This window comes from Pseudorca crassidens, chromosome 10 (assembly GCF_039906515.1).
Source record: "Pseudorca crassidens isolate mPseCra1 chromosome 10, mPseCra1.hap1, whole genome shotgun sequence".
Lineage (NCBI taxonomy): Eukaryota > Metazoa > Chordata > Mammalia > Artiodactyla > Delphinidae > Pseudorca > Pseudorca crassidens.
The window spans coordinates 75,856,352-75,873,371 of NC_090305.1; the positions used below are offsets into that span (position 1 = coordinate 75,856,352).

General features: G+C 37.3%; 1 pseudogene; it reads left to right on the forward strand.

Moving 5' to 3' along the window:
- Positions 1-12,882: 12,882 nt before the first annotated feature.
- On the forward strand, positions 12,883-13,487 carry LOC137232930 (ATP synthase F(0) complex subunit C2, mitochondrial pseudogene; annotated as a pseudogene).
- Positions 13,488-17,020: the final 3,533 nt, after the last annotated feature.

Genomic DNA, 17,020 nt, shown 5'->3' on the forward strand with positions numbered 1-17,020 from the left:
GGTGTAAAAACAGGCATGTTTCTAGAATTATCAGCATCAAGTATAAAATTTTTTATTTTACCTGGGTTAACTGGTCAGGTAGGCTCATGTTGCCTCTTTTAAAAAATGTGTCAGCATGAATGTAATCAAAGTATGATTGTTAGGAGCAAGTAATAGATATAAGATAAAACGTTTTTAGGTGAACTCTTTAGCAATAACTATATTTTATGTGTACTTAAAAAAATTTCTCAAATCTCTCTGGTAACTTGAAACTTTAAAGATTTTGCAAGTTAAATTAAATAATAGGGTTTATTGAATATCTGGATCATTTCCAAATGGGATAAAATACTGATACATTAATTGCTAAATATAGGTTCATCTACTTTTGGCTTCCTACTATAGAGAAACTAAAGAAAAAGGAGAACATGCTTGTAGAAATAAAAGTTTCCAAGGGTTAAAAGTTATAATTAATGCATGTATTATAATTAAGACTACTGGAAATAGTAGAGGAGACAGCTCTGTATGTAAGGACAGCATGATGTGTTTTTTGGTTAAGAAGAGGTTTGAGGAATAAAGATGCAAATTTGTTGAAGGAAATGAGAGTAATTTTGTCTAAACTAGAACTTCTGGTTATTTCAGAAGACAGTGAGAGAGAATTTTACCTTGTGTAATCAAGCTGGATAAAACTGAATTATAAGGGTTTTTTAATTACACTTTAAAATTAGTAGTGTACTTACGTGAAACTAAAACTTGATTACCTTTCATCTGTTAAAAGGACAGTGTTTTTTTTTATCATTTTGGCCAAATAGATAATTAAGTATTGTTTCATGATCTGCGATCCTATTTAGTCAAGTGTCCAAACTTTTGATATTCTTTGATAGCTTCCACAAATCAAATGCTATATGGAGTCCTTTTGATCTCTAGTTAACTTTGGGATTCAGGGGGCCCCTGAAATATCTCAAAGAATTTATTCTCTCATCTCATAAAAAGGGAGATGTTAAACCAATTTAGGCTTATTTGACATGTTAAATTACGTGGGAAGCATTGTCAAATAAGTAACATTAAGCCTTCTTTATGTTGTGTCTGTATAGGTATGTGTTAATAAGTGTTCCAGAAATTGTATGAAATTCCTGGAAGTCTGATATGTCCTGGCATAATGTCTGTCATCAAAATTGAGGCTCACACTAAAAGGACTGAACTTGAATATCAGGGAAATGCCCTAGCTTTTATGCAAAGGCAGTAGCAACAGAATCCGTAAAGATTGTGGTACCTGTGGATGACGTCTATTCTACTTCTGGAAAAAAAAAAAAAAGACCCCTCATTGCCAGACCTTTGCCATTCTGATATCCTTCCAACATGGCAACGGTCTGTTCCAGAAACAGAGAAATTAAGATGGGTAAACAATGGCTGTAATTTAAACAATCATGGCTATAGGAAACCGAAGACAGCCACTTGGATTTTCCAGGCTCTCTGGCAAACCCCAGTTTTCATTTTTTGCATTCCTTCTGCACAGGCCTCATCTCTTCCCTCTGGACCCTTTGAACACCTGCAGCTGGACTTCATTCAACTGCCACTTAGTATGGGCTATCAATACGCTTTTGTTATTGTATGCATGTTTTTCAGATGGCCTGAAGCCTTCCTCTGCCATAAGGTGTGATGCCCTCACAGTGGCAAGGAAATGGTTAGACAATGGGTTTCCCACTTTGGGTAGACCTTTCACAATCTCCACTGATCAAGGTACCCACTTCATTGGGCAAATCATATGAGCCTTAATGAAAAACTGACAAACTACTCGGAATTACCACTGTCCCCATATCACCCTCAATCATCGGGTAAGGTCAAGTGAACTAATGGAAATACTGGTTTCAAGCAGAGCAAGTATTAATTACATGGGACTGCATAAACTCAGGAGGATGCTCTAACATTTTGGATTTCCAGATTTAAGGAAACCTTTTCTCTGAAGCTATCTAGGACTTAATGGAAGTTTGGCAAAGTATACCTTTGTGAACAAAGATGAAACATTTACTTTTCTCCCTACCTGGTCCCTCCAGAATTCAGAATCTCTCAGTGAATATTCTTATTTTCATGACAATATATTTATCTGCGTAAGTTCAATAAGAATCTGTTCTCCTTCTCACACTGCACCCAAACCATATGAATATGAGGACTACAGAGAAAAGTCATATAAATGTAAGGCATGTGGGAGAGTCTTCAGTTACCACAAATCTGTTCCTATGAAAAAACTCACCCCAGAAGAACACTCTGTGAATGTAAGCAATGTGGAAAAGCCTTCAGTTAATACCAGTCTGTTCAAAGACATGAAAACAGTCACACTGGGGAGAAACCCTATGAATGGAACAATGGGTAAAGCCTTCAATTGTTCCAATTATGTTAAGATAAATGAGAGATCTCATACTGGAGAGAAATCCTATGAATGCAAGGAATGTGGGAAAGCCTTCAGTTACTGCAGTACATTTTGAAGCCATGAAAGAACTCAGAATGGAGAGAAATCTCTTGAATGTAAGCAAAGTGAGAAAGCCTTCAATTTGCCCAAATCCTTACAAAATCACGTGAGAATGAACACCAAGCAGAAACGAGATAAATGTGAAAAACATGGGAAATTTTTCAATTTCAACAAATACCATCAAAGTCATATGTAAACTCCCACTGGAGAGAAATCCCACGAATATAAGTAGTACTGGAAAGCCTGATGCAAATTAATTCACATATTATGCTCCTGAAAATTTACAATATGAAAGTTATCAGTTATAAATATATATATATTTTTTTAATCAGTCCCTCATTCATAAAGTAATTCTGTGGAGCATGGATTCTGCTTGTTACTTTTACCAATGTACACTGAATTGAGATGATTCTGTAAGTACTCTTAGCCTTAGTACATAAGTTTAATAAGTCATGTTTTTTCATTAAATCAGTTAATAACATTTTTGCCTTTCCATTATGAAGTTTGCTGGATCCATGGGTAAATTGAAGTGTACTTTGAATATGCAAGGAGCTTCAATTTTTATATAATTAAAAAACTGTTTTCTAAGTAAGGGGTCATTGAGAAATGACACTCTGACATTTGTTGGACTTTTCCAACTGGCCTCCTGTGGGAGGTTCTGGATATCTTACCCATTATATATATTTCACCTTTCCTATAAGAAAAATTATATTTTGTTGGCCAGAAGAGCCTTTTTCCATTTTCCTTGCTAGTAAATAGTTGACATAAATTTGTTAAGTATACAAAGGTTGTTATATCGTCACATGTGAAGTATTCTTTTCATCTTCTGCCTTTTGTTCTTTGTCATTACTTCTAATTGGGATATGAATAACAGATTTTGCATTAACAAGGGGGACCTGTGATAGGACAATAAAATCTAGAGTTGGAGATTACCATTCTGGATTGTATCCTGTCAACATAGGTAATGTTATGAAGTATATTTTCTAAAATCTACTGCTTTTATGGCTACATGTTAGAATTCATGGAATCTATGGAAGATGGAGGAAAATAACAGCTTTTGTTTTATTTAATAGCAAAGGAAAGTTAAAAAAAAAAAGAAATAAAGAAAAAGAACCTGTTCTCCTTGTAAAACGACAAAATTACCAAGGCTTTCACTGGAATGTAATGTTTGAGAGAAACGTACATAGCCTCATATGACCAGACAGCTTCAAGGAACTGCTTGGAAAAATCAAGCTGTTATTTTGCTTACAAGGTTCTAGCAAAGCAATCTTACAAAAATACTTATATGGTCAATCACTGTTCTTGCTGCATGTATATAAATAATCAGGCCAAGTTTAATACAAACAAATTTAGTTTTACTGTGATTATCTATAGTAAAAAAAATGGGAGTAATTATAGGAGAAAAATTAAGTTTTTACCTTTGTAGATATTAGATTTTACTGCTATTAACTGTCACACCTCTATACTGGACTCCCCTGGCCTAAGGTATTGCCTGTGGTCTTGCTGCCTGTTCATAATACCACTTTTGGGAAACATAAACTCACTCCACATGAGATAATCATGGGCAGACCAATGTCTATTGGTATACAACCTTCTGCTGATCCTTTGTAGCCCCATGCTAGTATGATCAGCTACTGTAAGTCTTTAATATCTTATTTTCAAGCCTATTACCAACAGGTTAACGAAGCTTTCCCATATTCCAATTTAGGGAAAACTTGTTGGTCAGAGTCTGAAGCCTGGTGACTGGATATTCTGGAGGCATTATCAGAAAAAAACCACCCTCAAAGCCCCACTGGAAGGAAACTTACCAAGTGCTTCTGGCCACTTGCACTGCTGCAAAACTAAAAGGCAATAAGCCTTGTATACATATATTATAGCTAAAGGAGGCTCCAACTGACATCTGGTCCTGTACAAACACTGGAGACCTCCAAATCAAGTTGACAAGGATGAGAAGTAGTGGACATCGATGTAGACTGCTTCCATCCAAGACACCAGATCAAGACTTCCCATTTCAGCTAAACACAAAATCTTTTCTTCTCTTTCCTTTATTCTGGCACTGACTTGGAAAGATAATGCCATCAGCCATATCTTCCAGGCCATTGCTAAGGAAGGTAATCTCTAGAATTTAGAACAATTTTTTATGGCAAGCTAGGAAAAAAATCTAACCGACCCCGGCCTTAAATGGGCAAATGCAACAATTCTTGCAGATGAATCCATTAACAATGCCACCTTAGTGGAAAGGATTTATTTTTTGGTGGTTATCATTCTCCTTGGGCATATGAATGCCTAGATGGCTGGTGCACAGCTGGGCAATGCCTCCTAAGTTACCTAACTGTGACCCTAACTGTTCTCGAAAGGGCCTACCAGGAGGCATTTATGATTCAGGATTTGCTTCCCTTGGCAGGTCCCTACTTCCCTGGTTAGGAATAAATACAAATGATGCTATGATCAGGAACCTTTCCTTAACTCTTGAAAGTACAGCAGGATCCACTGCTAATCAATAGCCTCCCAGCAAAGATCCTTGGACTTTCTGGGGGGGTTGAAATTCAGTTACATATTAAGCAAGCCACTTGGCTTAAGAAGATGACTCTGAATGGGGTCTTTCTTTGATTGGTTTGGGTCTTGGAGACCATAGCTTCAAAGTCCACTCCAAACACTGGAAATTATCCTGCTTATTATAATCATAGTAATCCCCCTGGTGCTTTGTATCCTCTCAAAAGCTTTAAATGCGTGTTTGCAGCCACTAACCACCATGCAAATGATCACCCTAAGACTAGAACAGAAAAGAAACAAAGAGAGTAACCAATTTAAGGATTATGAACCATGACCTGTGAATGTCACAGGGCTTAAAGAAAAATGTCATGACCTATGGATGCAGAGAGTGACCTATGGCAGCTGAGAGTGGCACTAATGCCTTAATTTTTTTTATCACATCTCATTTATGCTGAGAGTTTGATCAGAAGGGGGGAATTGTTAAAGAAGAAGCAGACCCAAAATGGAGTCATTTGCTTCCCCTTACCCACTACAGCAAACCAGGACTTAACTGCTGTTCCAACTCCTCCCAGAAATGACCTTGTGTTTAACAATGGTTAAAGAAATTACTAGGTAGCATGAAGCTGAATGTCTAAGACTGCTATGTACCATAACAACATCAACATCATTTTTTATTTCAGAAAACCTTCTTCTCCTTACCCAAATCTCCATCTATCCTGACTGTATAAATATTTCAAATGTCTCATAATTACTCACATATCTTCCATGCTACAAAACAGAAATGAATTTACTCAAAAAATTTTTTCCTCCAAAAATTAGATTTACTGACTCATGTCTTCATGGTAAATGACGGTTGATAGTGAAACAATCATCTAACATTAAATTCAAATATCTGTATGTTTCTCAGATTTTAACATGCATCAGGATTCCTTAGAGGGATTGTTAAAACCAGATTGCTGGGACTCTCACTTCCAGTCAAGATAAAGTACAAAGACCAGATTTACCCCCTCACCTAAAATAATTTTTTAAAAAACAGACAAAATTTATTAAACAATGGTTTTCAAGACCCTGGACACCAGGCAATGAAAAACAATGATTCCTGAAAGACAGAAAACAAATGCAGTAAGGCCTGAATCTGAGACTGCCCCTGCTTACTGCCTTGAGAGTGTTTCCAGCCCATAGCACAGAAAGGGGAACAGAGGGGTAGGCTGGTGAACTCCTTGAGCTGAAAGTCCGAGGAAACCAAACTTTAGGGCAGAATGCCAGAGAGAGAGCGAGCAAAGAAAGAAAAACACCTTGTATAGAAAGAGATCTACAGAAGGCTTCCCCTAGAATATTCAGCAGAGTACCAATAAGTACATGCATGTGCAGAAACGACCGAAAAGCCAAAGACTCATCAAAGGATTAAAGAGAACAGTGCCTGTTCCCATCAGCAAGACTGAAAAAACTCATAATTCATGGGATAGTGAGTAGGATACTCAAGAAGGTCTCCCCTCAGTAGTGAAGAATAATTAGTTCTATATTGAGGACTACTTCGAACCTACCTAACAAGTCATAAAACACCTGAAAGGACCAAATGTTTGCAAATAGCTTAACTGCACCCTAGAACAAAGCTCAAGAAATTTTTAAGAATACAAAAATATCCAACGTCTAACAAGGTAAAATTCTGGCATCTAACCTAAGATTATTATTTTTTAATATTTATTTATTTTATTTTATTATTTATCTTATTATTTTGGCTGCATCAGGTCTTAGCTGCGGCACTCAGGATCTTCGTTGAGGCATGTGGGAGCTTTTCGTTGCGGCATGTGGGAGCTTTTCGTTGCGGCACATGGACTTCTCCTTCGTTGCAGCGCGTGGGCTCCAGAGTGCGTGGGCTCTGTAGTTTGCAGCACGCAGGCTCTCTCATTGAGGCACGTGAGCTCAGTAGTTGTGGCGCGTGAGGGTTTAGTTGCCCTGTGGCATGTGGGATCTTAGTTCCCTGACCAGGGACTGAACCCACGTCCCCTGCATTGGAAGGCGGATTCTTTACCACTGGCCCACTGGGGAAGTCCCTAACCTAAGATTATTGAGTACACAAAGAAGCAGAAACACATGACCCATAATAATGAGGTAGTCCATCGAAATGAACTCAGAACTGAGAGAGATGTTATCTTAAATAAGTACAGGACTCCCCTGGTGGCGCAATGGTTAAGAATCCGCCTCCCAATGCAGGGGACACGGGTTCGAGCCCTGGTCCGGGAAGACCCCACATGCCATGGGGCAACTAAGCCTGTGCGCCACAACTACTGAGCCTGCGCTCTGAAGCCCGCGCGCCTAGAGCCCATGCTCTGCAACAAGAGAAGCCAACGCAATGAGAAGCCCGCGTGCCGCAACAAAGAGGAGTCCCCACTCACCGCAACTAGAGAAAGCCCGTGCACAGCAACAAAGACCCAACACAGCCAAACATAAATAAATTTTTAAAAAAAGTACAGACATGAAAGACAAAAGACATAAATCAAGCTTCTAGAAATAAAAACTACCACGTCTGAGAAGAAAAATACACTAGATAGTTAACAGCAAATTAGACAATACAAAAGAGAAGACTAACTTAAAGGCATAGCAATACAAAAGTATCCAAAATGAAATACAGATAGAGGAGTAAAACAAAAACATGAAAAGCATCAGTGAGCTGTAGGACAACCTCAAGCAGCCTAACACGTGAGGTAACTGATGTCCCTGAAAGAAGGGAAGGGGGACAGAAAAAATACTGGAAGAAATAATGACCAAAAGTTTTCCAAATTTGATTACAACTATAAAACCACATATTCAAGAAGCTCAACGGACCCCATACAAGAAACCTGAATAAAACTACATCAAAGCCTATCATTATCAAATAACTCAAAACCAGTGACAAAGAGAAAATCTTAAAAGTAGCAAGAGAAAAAGAGACTTATTAGCTACCTAGGAACAAAGATAAAGATGACATATTTCTCACTGGAAATAATGCAAGCAGGAAGACAGTGGAGCAGCATTTTAAAATACTAGAAGGCAAAATAACAGCCTAGAAATCTATATGCAGCAAAAAACATCATTTAAAAAGAAGGTAAAATAAAGATATTCCCAGACATACAAAAGTTGAAAATTCATCAACAGCAAATCTGCACTATAAGAAACGTTAAAGGAAGTTCTTCAGGCAGAAGGATAATTATACCATAAAGAGCTACACAAAGGAATAAAGAGCACCAGAAAAGGTTAGGTAGAAGAGTATACATGTAAGAATTTGTTTTCTTACTATTTAAAACTTAAAAAAAAAATAATGAACTATTTAAACAAAACTAACAATAGGGCTTCCCTGGTGGCGCAGTGGTTGAGAGTCCGCTTGCCGATGCAGGGGACATGGGCTCGTGCCCTGGTCTGGGAGGATCCCGCATGCCGCGGAGCAGCTGGGCCCGTGAGCCATGGGTGCTGAGCCTGTGCGTCCGGAGCCTGTGCTCCGCAACAGGAGAGGCCCGCATACCGCAAAAAAAAACAAAAAACAAAAAACTAACAATAATGTATTGTGGTATTTATAACTTATGTAAAAGTAAAATCCATGAACAATAATATTACAAAGGCTGGAAGGAGCCAAACAGAAGTACACTATTATAATATTCTATACATCAAGTGGCATAATATCACTTGAGGGGAAACTGATAAGTTAAAAATGTGTGCTGTAAATCTTAAAGCAGCTATACTAAAATAATAAAACAAAGAGTTATACTTAATAATCCCACAAAGGAGATAAAACAAGATCATAAATATTCCATTAATTCAAAAGAAGTCAGAAAAAAAAGAAAAGGGGAACAAGAGCAGATAATACAAACAGAAAACAAATAGCAAGATAATAGATTCAAATGTAGTTTTTTTGGAACCATAGCAATAATCACAGTAATTGTAAATGATATAATTATACCAATTAAAAGGCAAAATTTGTGAAATTGGATAAAAAAGCAAGAACTAGGGAATTCCCTGGCAGTCTAGTGTTTAGGACTTGACACTTTCACTGCAGTGGGCCTGAGTTTGATCCCTGGTCAGGGAACTATAAGACCCCACAAGGCATTCAGCGTGGCCAGAAAAAGGAAAAAAAAGCAAGAACTACATTACCTACAAAAGTATTTTATTTTATTTTATTGAAGAGCTGGCTCTTTTAAAAAATATTTATTTATCTTGGCTGCACCAGGTCTTAGTTGTGGCACGCAGACTCCTTAGTTGAGGCATGCAGGCTTCTTTTTTTTTAATTTTTATTTTTTTATAAATTTATTTTATTTATTTCTTTTTGGTTGCATTGGGTCTTCATTGCTGCGTGCAGGCTTTCTCAAGTTGTAGTGAGCGGGGGCTACTCTTCGTTGCGCTGCGTGGGCTTCTTATTGTGGTGGTCTCTCCTGTTGCAGAGCATGGGCTCTAGGTGTGTAGGCTTCAGTAGTTGTGGCATGTGGGCTCAGTAGTTGTGGCTTGCGGGCTCTAGAGTCCAGGCTCAGTAGTTGAGGCACATGGGTTTAGTTGCTCCGCAGCATGTGGGATCCTCCTGGACCAGGGCTCGAACGCACGTCCCCTGCATTGGTGGGCAGATTCCCAACCACTGTGCCACCAGGGAAGCCCCCATGAGGACTTCTTAGTTGCGGCATGCAGACTCTTAGTTGCAGCATGTGGACTTCTTAGTTGCGGCATGCAAACTCTTAGTTGTGGCATGCATGCAGGATCTAGTTCCCCGACCAGGGATCGAATCCAGGCCCTCTGCATTGGGAGTGCAGAGTCTTACTCCCTGGACCACCAGGGAAGACCCTACGAAAGTATTTCAAATGTAAAAATACAAGTAGGTAAAAGTATGGAAAAGATATATCATGCTAACAATAGTCATAAGAAACCTGGAATTCTATTAGTATCAGACTAGATTTCTGAGCAAAGTATACACAAATCTACAATTATGGTCAAGAGATTTCAATAGCCCTCTCTTAATAACTGACGGAACAATAAGGCAGAAAATCAGCAAGGACGTGAACAACACTATCAACAAACTTGACCTGACATTTATATAACACTCTACCCAACAACAGCAAAATACACGTTGTTCTCAAGTGTACCCAGAACATTTACAAAGATAAACCATATTCTGGACCATAAAACGAATCTTAAAAATTTAAAAGGACTCAGATCATACCAAGTATGTTCTCAGACCACATTAAATGAAATTTGAAATCAAGAACAAAAAGATTTTTAGAAAATCTATAAATATTTGAAAAGGAAATAACACTTCTAAATAACCCATGGATCAAAGAAATCCTAAAGGAAATTATAAGGTATTTTGAACTGAATGAACATAAATATAGAACGTATCAGAATTTATGGGATGCCACTAAAGCAGTACTTAGGGGAAACTGTATAGCACTAAAAACCTATATTAGAGAAGAGAAAAGGTCTCAAATCAATGACCTCAGCTTCTACCTTGAGAAACTAAAAAAAAAAGACCAAATTAAAACCAAAGTAAGCAGAACAAAGGAAAGCCAAAAGTAAGAATCAATGAAATGGAAAATGGAAAAACAGAAAATCAATATAACCAAAATCTGGTTCTTTTAGAAGATGAATAAAATTCATAAGCCTCCAGTATCAGGAATGAGAAAAGTTACATCACTATAGTCTCTACAGATAATAAAAGAATAACAAGGGAATATTATGAACAATTTTATTCCCTTAAATGCCACCACTTAGATGAAATGGACACAGTTCTTGAAAAACACAAAATACCAAAGCTCACTCAAGAAGAAATAGATAACCCTAACAGGCTTGTATCTTTTTAAAAGTTGAAAATGTAAACACCTTCCCACCAACCATCATTTAAGGAAGAAATAATACCATTTTGACACAAAGTCTTCCAACTCAGTCCATGAGGCTTGATACCAAAACCAGACAGTCATTACAAAAAGACTACAACCCAATACTGCTCATGAACACAGATGCAAAAATTCTAAACAAAAATTGAGCAAATCAAATCCAAAACTATATGAAAAGGATAACATATCAAGGCTAAGTGGTGTTTAATCCCAGGAATACAGTTGGTTTATCATTCAAAAGTTGATCAGTGTTAACAAACCAATTATATTCATAAAATGAAAACAAAACAAAACCATATAATCATCTTGATAGATTCAGAAAAAGCATTTAACAAAATCCAGAGTCCATTCCTGATAAAAACTCAGCAAACTAGGACTAGAAGAGAACTTCATAAACTTGATAAAGGACATCTACAAAAAACCTATAGCTAATATCAGACCTAATGATAAAAGTCTGAATGCTTTCCTTTAAGATCAGGAATAAGACAGATGTCTAGTCTCATACATGTTATTCAACATTCCATTGGAGGTTCCAGCCAGTGAAATCAGGCAACAAAAATAAACAAAAGTCATCCATATTGGAAAGGAGAAGTAAAACAATCTTTATTCATAGATGGCATGATCTTCTATGTAAAAAAATATGATGGAATATGCCAAAATAAAGCTACTAGATCTAATAAATGAATTTAGTAAGGTAGTGGGATACAACATCAATATACAAAAATCAACTATATATTAGAATTTTGAACTGGACTTTTTAATGAAAATTGAAAACTGAATTTTATAAAGTGATATCATTTACAACAATATCAAACATATGATAGGCATATGGGTAAATCTGACAGAAGATGTGAAAGATTTGTACCTTGAAAACTATAAAATACTGCTAAGAAATTAGAGAAGACACAAATAAATGGAGAGATATATTTTGTTCATAGATCAGAGACAATTTTAAGATGTCACTTCTCCCCCAATTTACAATCCCAATCACTAGCAGTAATTTGTGTAGAAATTCATAAATTTCTGCTTCTTCAAAAGACCTGTTATGAAAATGAAAAAAGGTATATAAACTTTGGAGAAAAATTTTGTAGACCGTATATCTGAAAAAGAATTTGCATCAAGAATATATAGCGAGCTTCCCTGGTGGCGTAGTGGTTATGAATCTGCCTGCCAATGCAGGGGACACGGGTTCGAGCTCTGGCCTGGGAAGATCCCACATGTTGCGGAGCAACTAAGCCCATGCGCCACAACTACTGAGCCTGAACTCTAGAGCCCTCGAGCTACAACTACTGAGCCCGCGTGCCACAACTACTGAAGCCTGCGCACCTAGAGCCCGTGCTCCACAATGGGAGAAGCCACTGCAATGAGAAGCCCACGCACCGCAACGAAGAGTAGCCCCCACTCACCACAACTAGAGAAAGCCTGCACACAGCAACGAAGACCCACTGCAGCCAAAAAATAAATAAATAATTTTAAAAAAGAAAAAAGTATAGAGAACTCTCAAAATTCAACCACTAGAATTTAAACAACTCAGTCTTTAAAAAGAGCAAAGATTTTAACAGACACTTTACCAAAGAACATATACAGAAGACTAATGGAAAGCACATGGAAAGATGTTCAACATCACAGGTCATTAGGGAAACGCAACTTACAATCCCAGTGATACAACAATACAAGCATATTAGAATGGCTAAATTTAAAAAGGCTGGGCAGGGAATTCTCTGGTGGTCCAGTGGTTAGGGCTCCATGCTTCCACTGCAAGGGGCACAGGTTTGATCCCTGGTCGGAGAACTAAGATCCTGCAAACTACACGGCATGGCAAAAAAAAAAAAAAAAAGGCTGAGCATACCAAGTGTTGAGTAGGATGTGCAGAAACTGAAACTCTCATACACAGTTGGTGGAAACAAATTAGTATAACCACTCTGAAAAAGTCTGGCAATTTCTTAAAAAGTTAAACATTCACCTACCATATGATTCAGCTATCACATGCACTATCACTCCTAGTATTTACCCAAGATAAAAGGATATATATGTCCATACAAAGACTTGTACATGAGTGTTCATAGCAGCTTTATTTGTAATAGACAAAAACTAGAAATGACCCAAACGTCCATCAACAGGTGACTGGATAAGAAATTTGTGTTATAGCCATATAATGGAATACCACTGAGCAATAAAAAGAATCAACTATTTAAACATGCAGTATGAATGAATCTCAAAATCATTATGCTGAGTGAAAGAAGTCAGATCACTCACTGCACTGGGAGCCACTTTCCTGCCACAGCCCCTTACTCCCCTCCCTGGTGAGGAGTACCTCTGAGCTGCTGGGCCGACCACTGTCTGCAGTAGTGATGAAACAACTGCAGATGCTGACAGATGAGAGCCTCAGCAGCTTGGCAGCCTCAGGGTTCTTGACCTCACTTATCCCTAGGCATAGCTTCCAAACCAGTGCCACTGAAGGGACACTGACACAGCAGCCACGTTCACTGGGGCTGGGGCTGCCACAGTTGGGGTGGCTGGGATTGGCACTGTGTTTGGGAGCCTCATCCTTGGTTATGCCAGGAACTCTTCTCTGATGCAACAGCTCTCCTCCTATGCCATTCTGGGCTTTGCCCTCTTGGAGGCCATGGGACTCTTTTCCCTGATGGTAGTCTTTTCCATTCTCTTTGCCATGTTAAGGAGCCCTCTCTAACTCCCATAGTTCTTTCTACCGTGTCTAATAGGCCCTGTATGTTCCTTTTCCTACACATCCCCAGGCAGCCTGGGGAAAGTGGTTGGCTCAGGGTTCGACAGAGGGAAGACAAATAAATACTATGTTAAGATGATTAAAAAAAAAAAAAAAGAAAAAAGCCAGATCAAAAAAAGAAGTACATACTGTGTGTAAAACCTAGAAAATACAAACTAATCTACAGTGACAGAACACAGATCAGTGGCTGTTTGGAAAGGGGAGGCAGGATGGAGTGCAAAGGAACATAAGAAGATTTTGGGGGGGTGACAAGACATATACCTATCTTGACTGTGCTGATGGGTCTATGGGTGTATTCAAACGTCCAAACTTATCAAATTGTACACTTTGTGTTCAGTTTATTGTATGTCAATTACACCTCAGTAAAGCTGTTTTTTAAAAACACAAATTTCTGGATTCTATCACCAGAGCCTTTGGCTGTAAAAATATTTACCCATTTCATTCGATCAAAATCAATCATTTTGATAGCTTCCTACTGAGGTCTAAATATCCACTCACTTAATAGCAAGTATGATAACTTGGGAACATAAAGTTACTATTTTTCAAAATTATCTCAATATAGAAGCAACTTATACTACAAAGTATTCGTCCTGGTGGATACGGAAAAATATGAGGGATAGTAAAAAAAATAAATAAAGGATTTATGAAGTTTAGCTTTCTAATGGCTAAGCAGAAATAGTATGATGACAAAGAAAATGGGGAGGCAAAAATAAACAGAAAAGCCGACGCACCTATGGTCATCTAATCTATGACAAAGGAGGCAAGAATATACAATGGAGAAAAGACATTCTCTTCAATAAGTGGTGCTGGGAAAACTGGACAACTACATGTAAAAGAACGAAATAGAACATTCTCTAACACCATACATAAAAATAAACTCAAAATGGATTAAAGACCTAAATGTAAGGCCAGACACTATCAAACTCGTAGAGGAAAACATAGGAAGAACACTCTTTGACATAAATCACAGCAAGATCTTTTTTGACCCACCTCTTAGAGTAATGGAAATAAAAATAAACAAATGGGACCTAATGAAACTTAAAAGCTTTTGCACAGCAAAGGAAGCCATAAACAAGATGAAAAGACAACCCTCAGAATAGGAGAAAATATTTGCAAACGAAGCAACTGACAAAGGATTAATCTCCAAAATATACAAGCAGCTCATACAGCTCAATATCAGAAAAACAAACAACCCAATCCAAAAATGGGCAGAAGACCTAAACAGACATTTCTCCAAAGAAGATATACAGATTGCCAACAAACACATGAAAGGATGCTAAACATCACTAATCATTAGAGAAATGCAAATCAAAACCACAATGAGGTATCACCTCACACAGGTCAGAATGGCCATCACCAAAAAATCTACAAACAATAAATGCTGGAGAGGGTGTGGAGAAAAGGGAACCCTCTTGCACTGTTGGCGGGAATGTAAATTGATACAGCCACTATGGAGAACAGTATGGAGGTTCCTTAAAAAACTAAAAACAGAGCTACCATATGATCCCAGACACATATCTGGAAAAAACCGTAATTCAAAAAGATACATGCACTCCAATGTTCACTGCAGCACTACTTACAATAGCCAGGACATGGAAGCAACCTAAATGTCCATTGATGGATGAATGGATAAAGAAGATGTGGTACATACCGTCTTTGGAAGATTACTGAAATATAACTCATCCATAAAAAAGGAACGAAATAATGTCACTTGCAGCAACATGAATGGACCTAATCTAAAATTAAAATTGGAATCTCAAAAATGGTACAAATGAACTTATTTACAAAACAGAAAGAGTCACAGATGTAGAAAACAAACTTACGGTTACCAAGGGGGAAAAAGGGGGAGGGATAAACTGGGAGATTGGGATTGACATACACACTACTATATATCGAATAGGTAACTAATAAGAACTTACTGTATAGCACAGGGAGCTCTACTCAATATTCTGTAATGACCTATATAGGAATACAATCTAAAAAAGACCAGATATATGTATAATGTACAACTGATTCACTTTGCTGTACAGCAGAAACTAACACAACATTGTAAATCAACTATATTCCAATAAAACTTAAAAAAAAAATTAAACAGAACCCAAGCCTAGTGTTAACACTAGTAAAACGGATGAAACCTATGATAATTAGACAACAATAATCTTAATTTGAAGAAAGGCATAGCATGGTATTCAAGTAATGGGTAACAGAGAAAGGCTGGTGTTCAAAAGTCCAGAAATAACACTGGAGACTAGGATATAGCAGAATTCTACTGCCATCTTCTTTTTCCTCAACATTTGTGCATCATAAGATAGGCAATGTTATAACTGCAAAATAAATGTCATAAACCTATTTCATTAACCATCAACCTTAAACTTGCTTTTCTAAAAATTGGTTAGATGTGGGATATATGTTAGGAATCATGATTTTGTACCTTGTATCAAATGCTTTATCTATTTCAAACAAACAAGGAAAATTCTCGGAGCTCTATTAACAAATACTAATTTCTATTGATATAATAATAAATACCATAATTCAACCAAGTTGTAGATGGCATATAAGTACTGTATCTTCAATATAGAAGGGATATCAAGTTATTAGTGATAATTTAGTCATTATTATGAGTTAACATATTTTGTTATTTAAATGACATTTATCCATAATTAGAGAAGGTTTTTGCCTTCTTCAACTATCTGTTTTTAAAGGACTAATATTAGAAAGTTGGTAGTTAAAATTTTTCCCCCAAGTTATGCTAAAAGAAGAAAGTAAAATTCAGGTATATAAAAACAAGTGAGTTAAGTTATGGGCAAGTGAAAACAAAAGGACAAATTTTAAAGGCATCTCTCCTAAATGTACCAATATATTTTACAGTATACTTTGAAGGATATTACCCAGTAACTTCAAAAAGGAGTAACATCCAATATATTTTATTATTAAAAAATAAATTAAGGGCTTCCCTGGTGGCGCAGTGGTTGAGAGTCCGCCTGCCGATACAGGTGACACGGGTTTGTGCCCCGGTCCGGGAAAATTCCACATGCCGCGGAGCGGCTGGGCCCGTGAGCCATGGCCGCTGAGCCTGTGCGTCCGGAGCCTGTGCTCCGCAACAAGAGAGGCCACAACAGTGAGAGGCCCGCGTACCGCAAAAAAAAAAAAAAAAATTTTTTTAATAAATTAATTAAAATCTAAAGAACGGTATTATATACTAGCTACTTTCAAAAAAGAAGAGGAAGAAATAAAAGTAATTTGAGATTTAAGGTTAGAAAAGAAAAGGTAGCAAGCGGAGAATCTAACAATACCTAGATTATTAAGCTAAAAATTTTTCATCAGAACATTTCACAAAAATCAAGACACTGGTAGGAAGGATATGAAATCACTTAATTCTGTCTGTTAATAAAATGGACTATTCATCTGTTCATAATGAAGTAAACAGAGGAAGGTTTTCATTTAAATAAAAAAAATAAGTTAGAAACTAAAAGGAATCCCATAATGCAA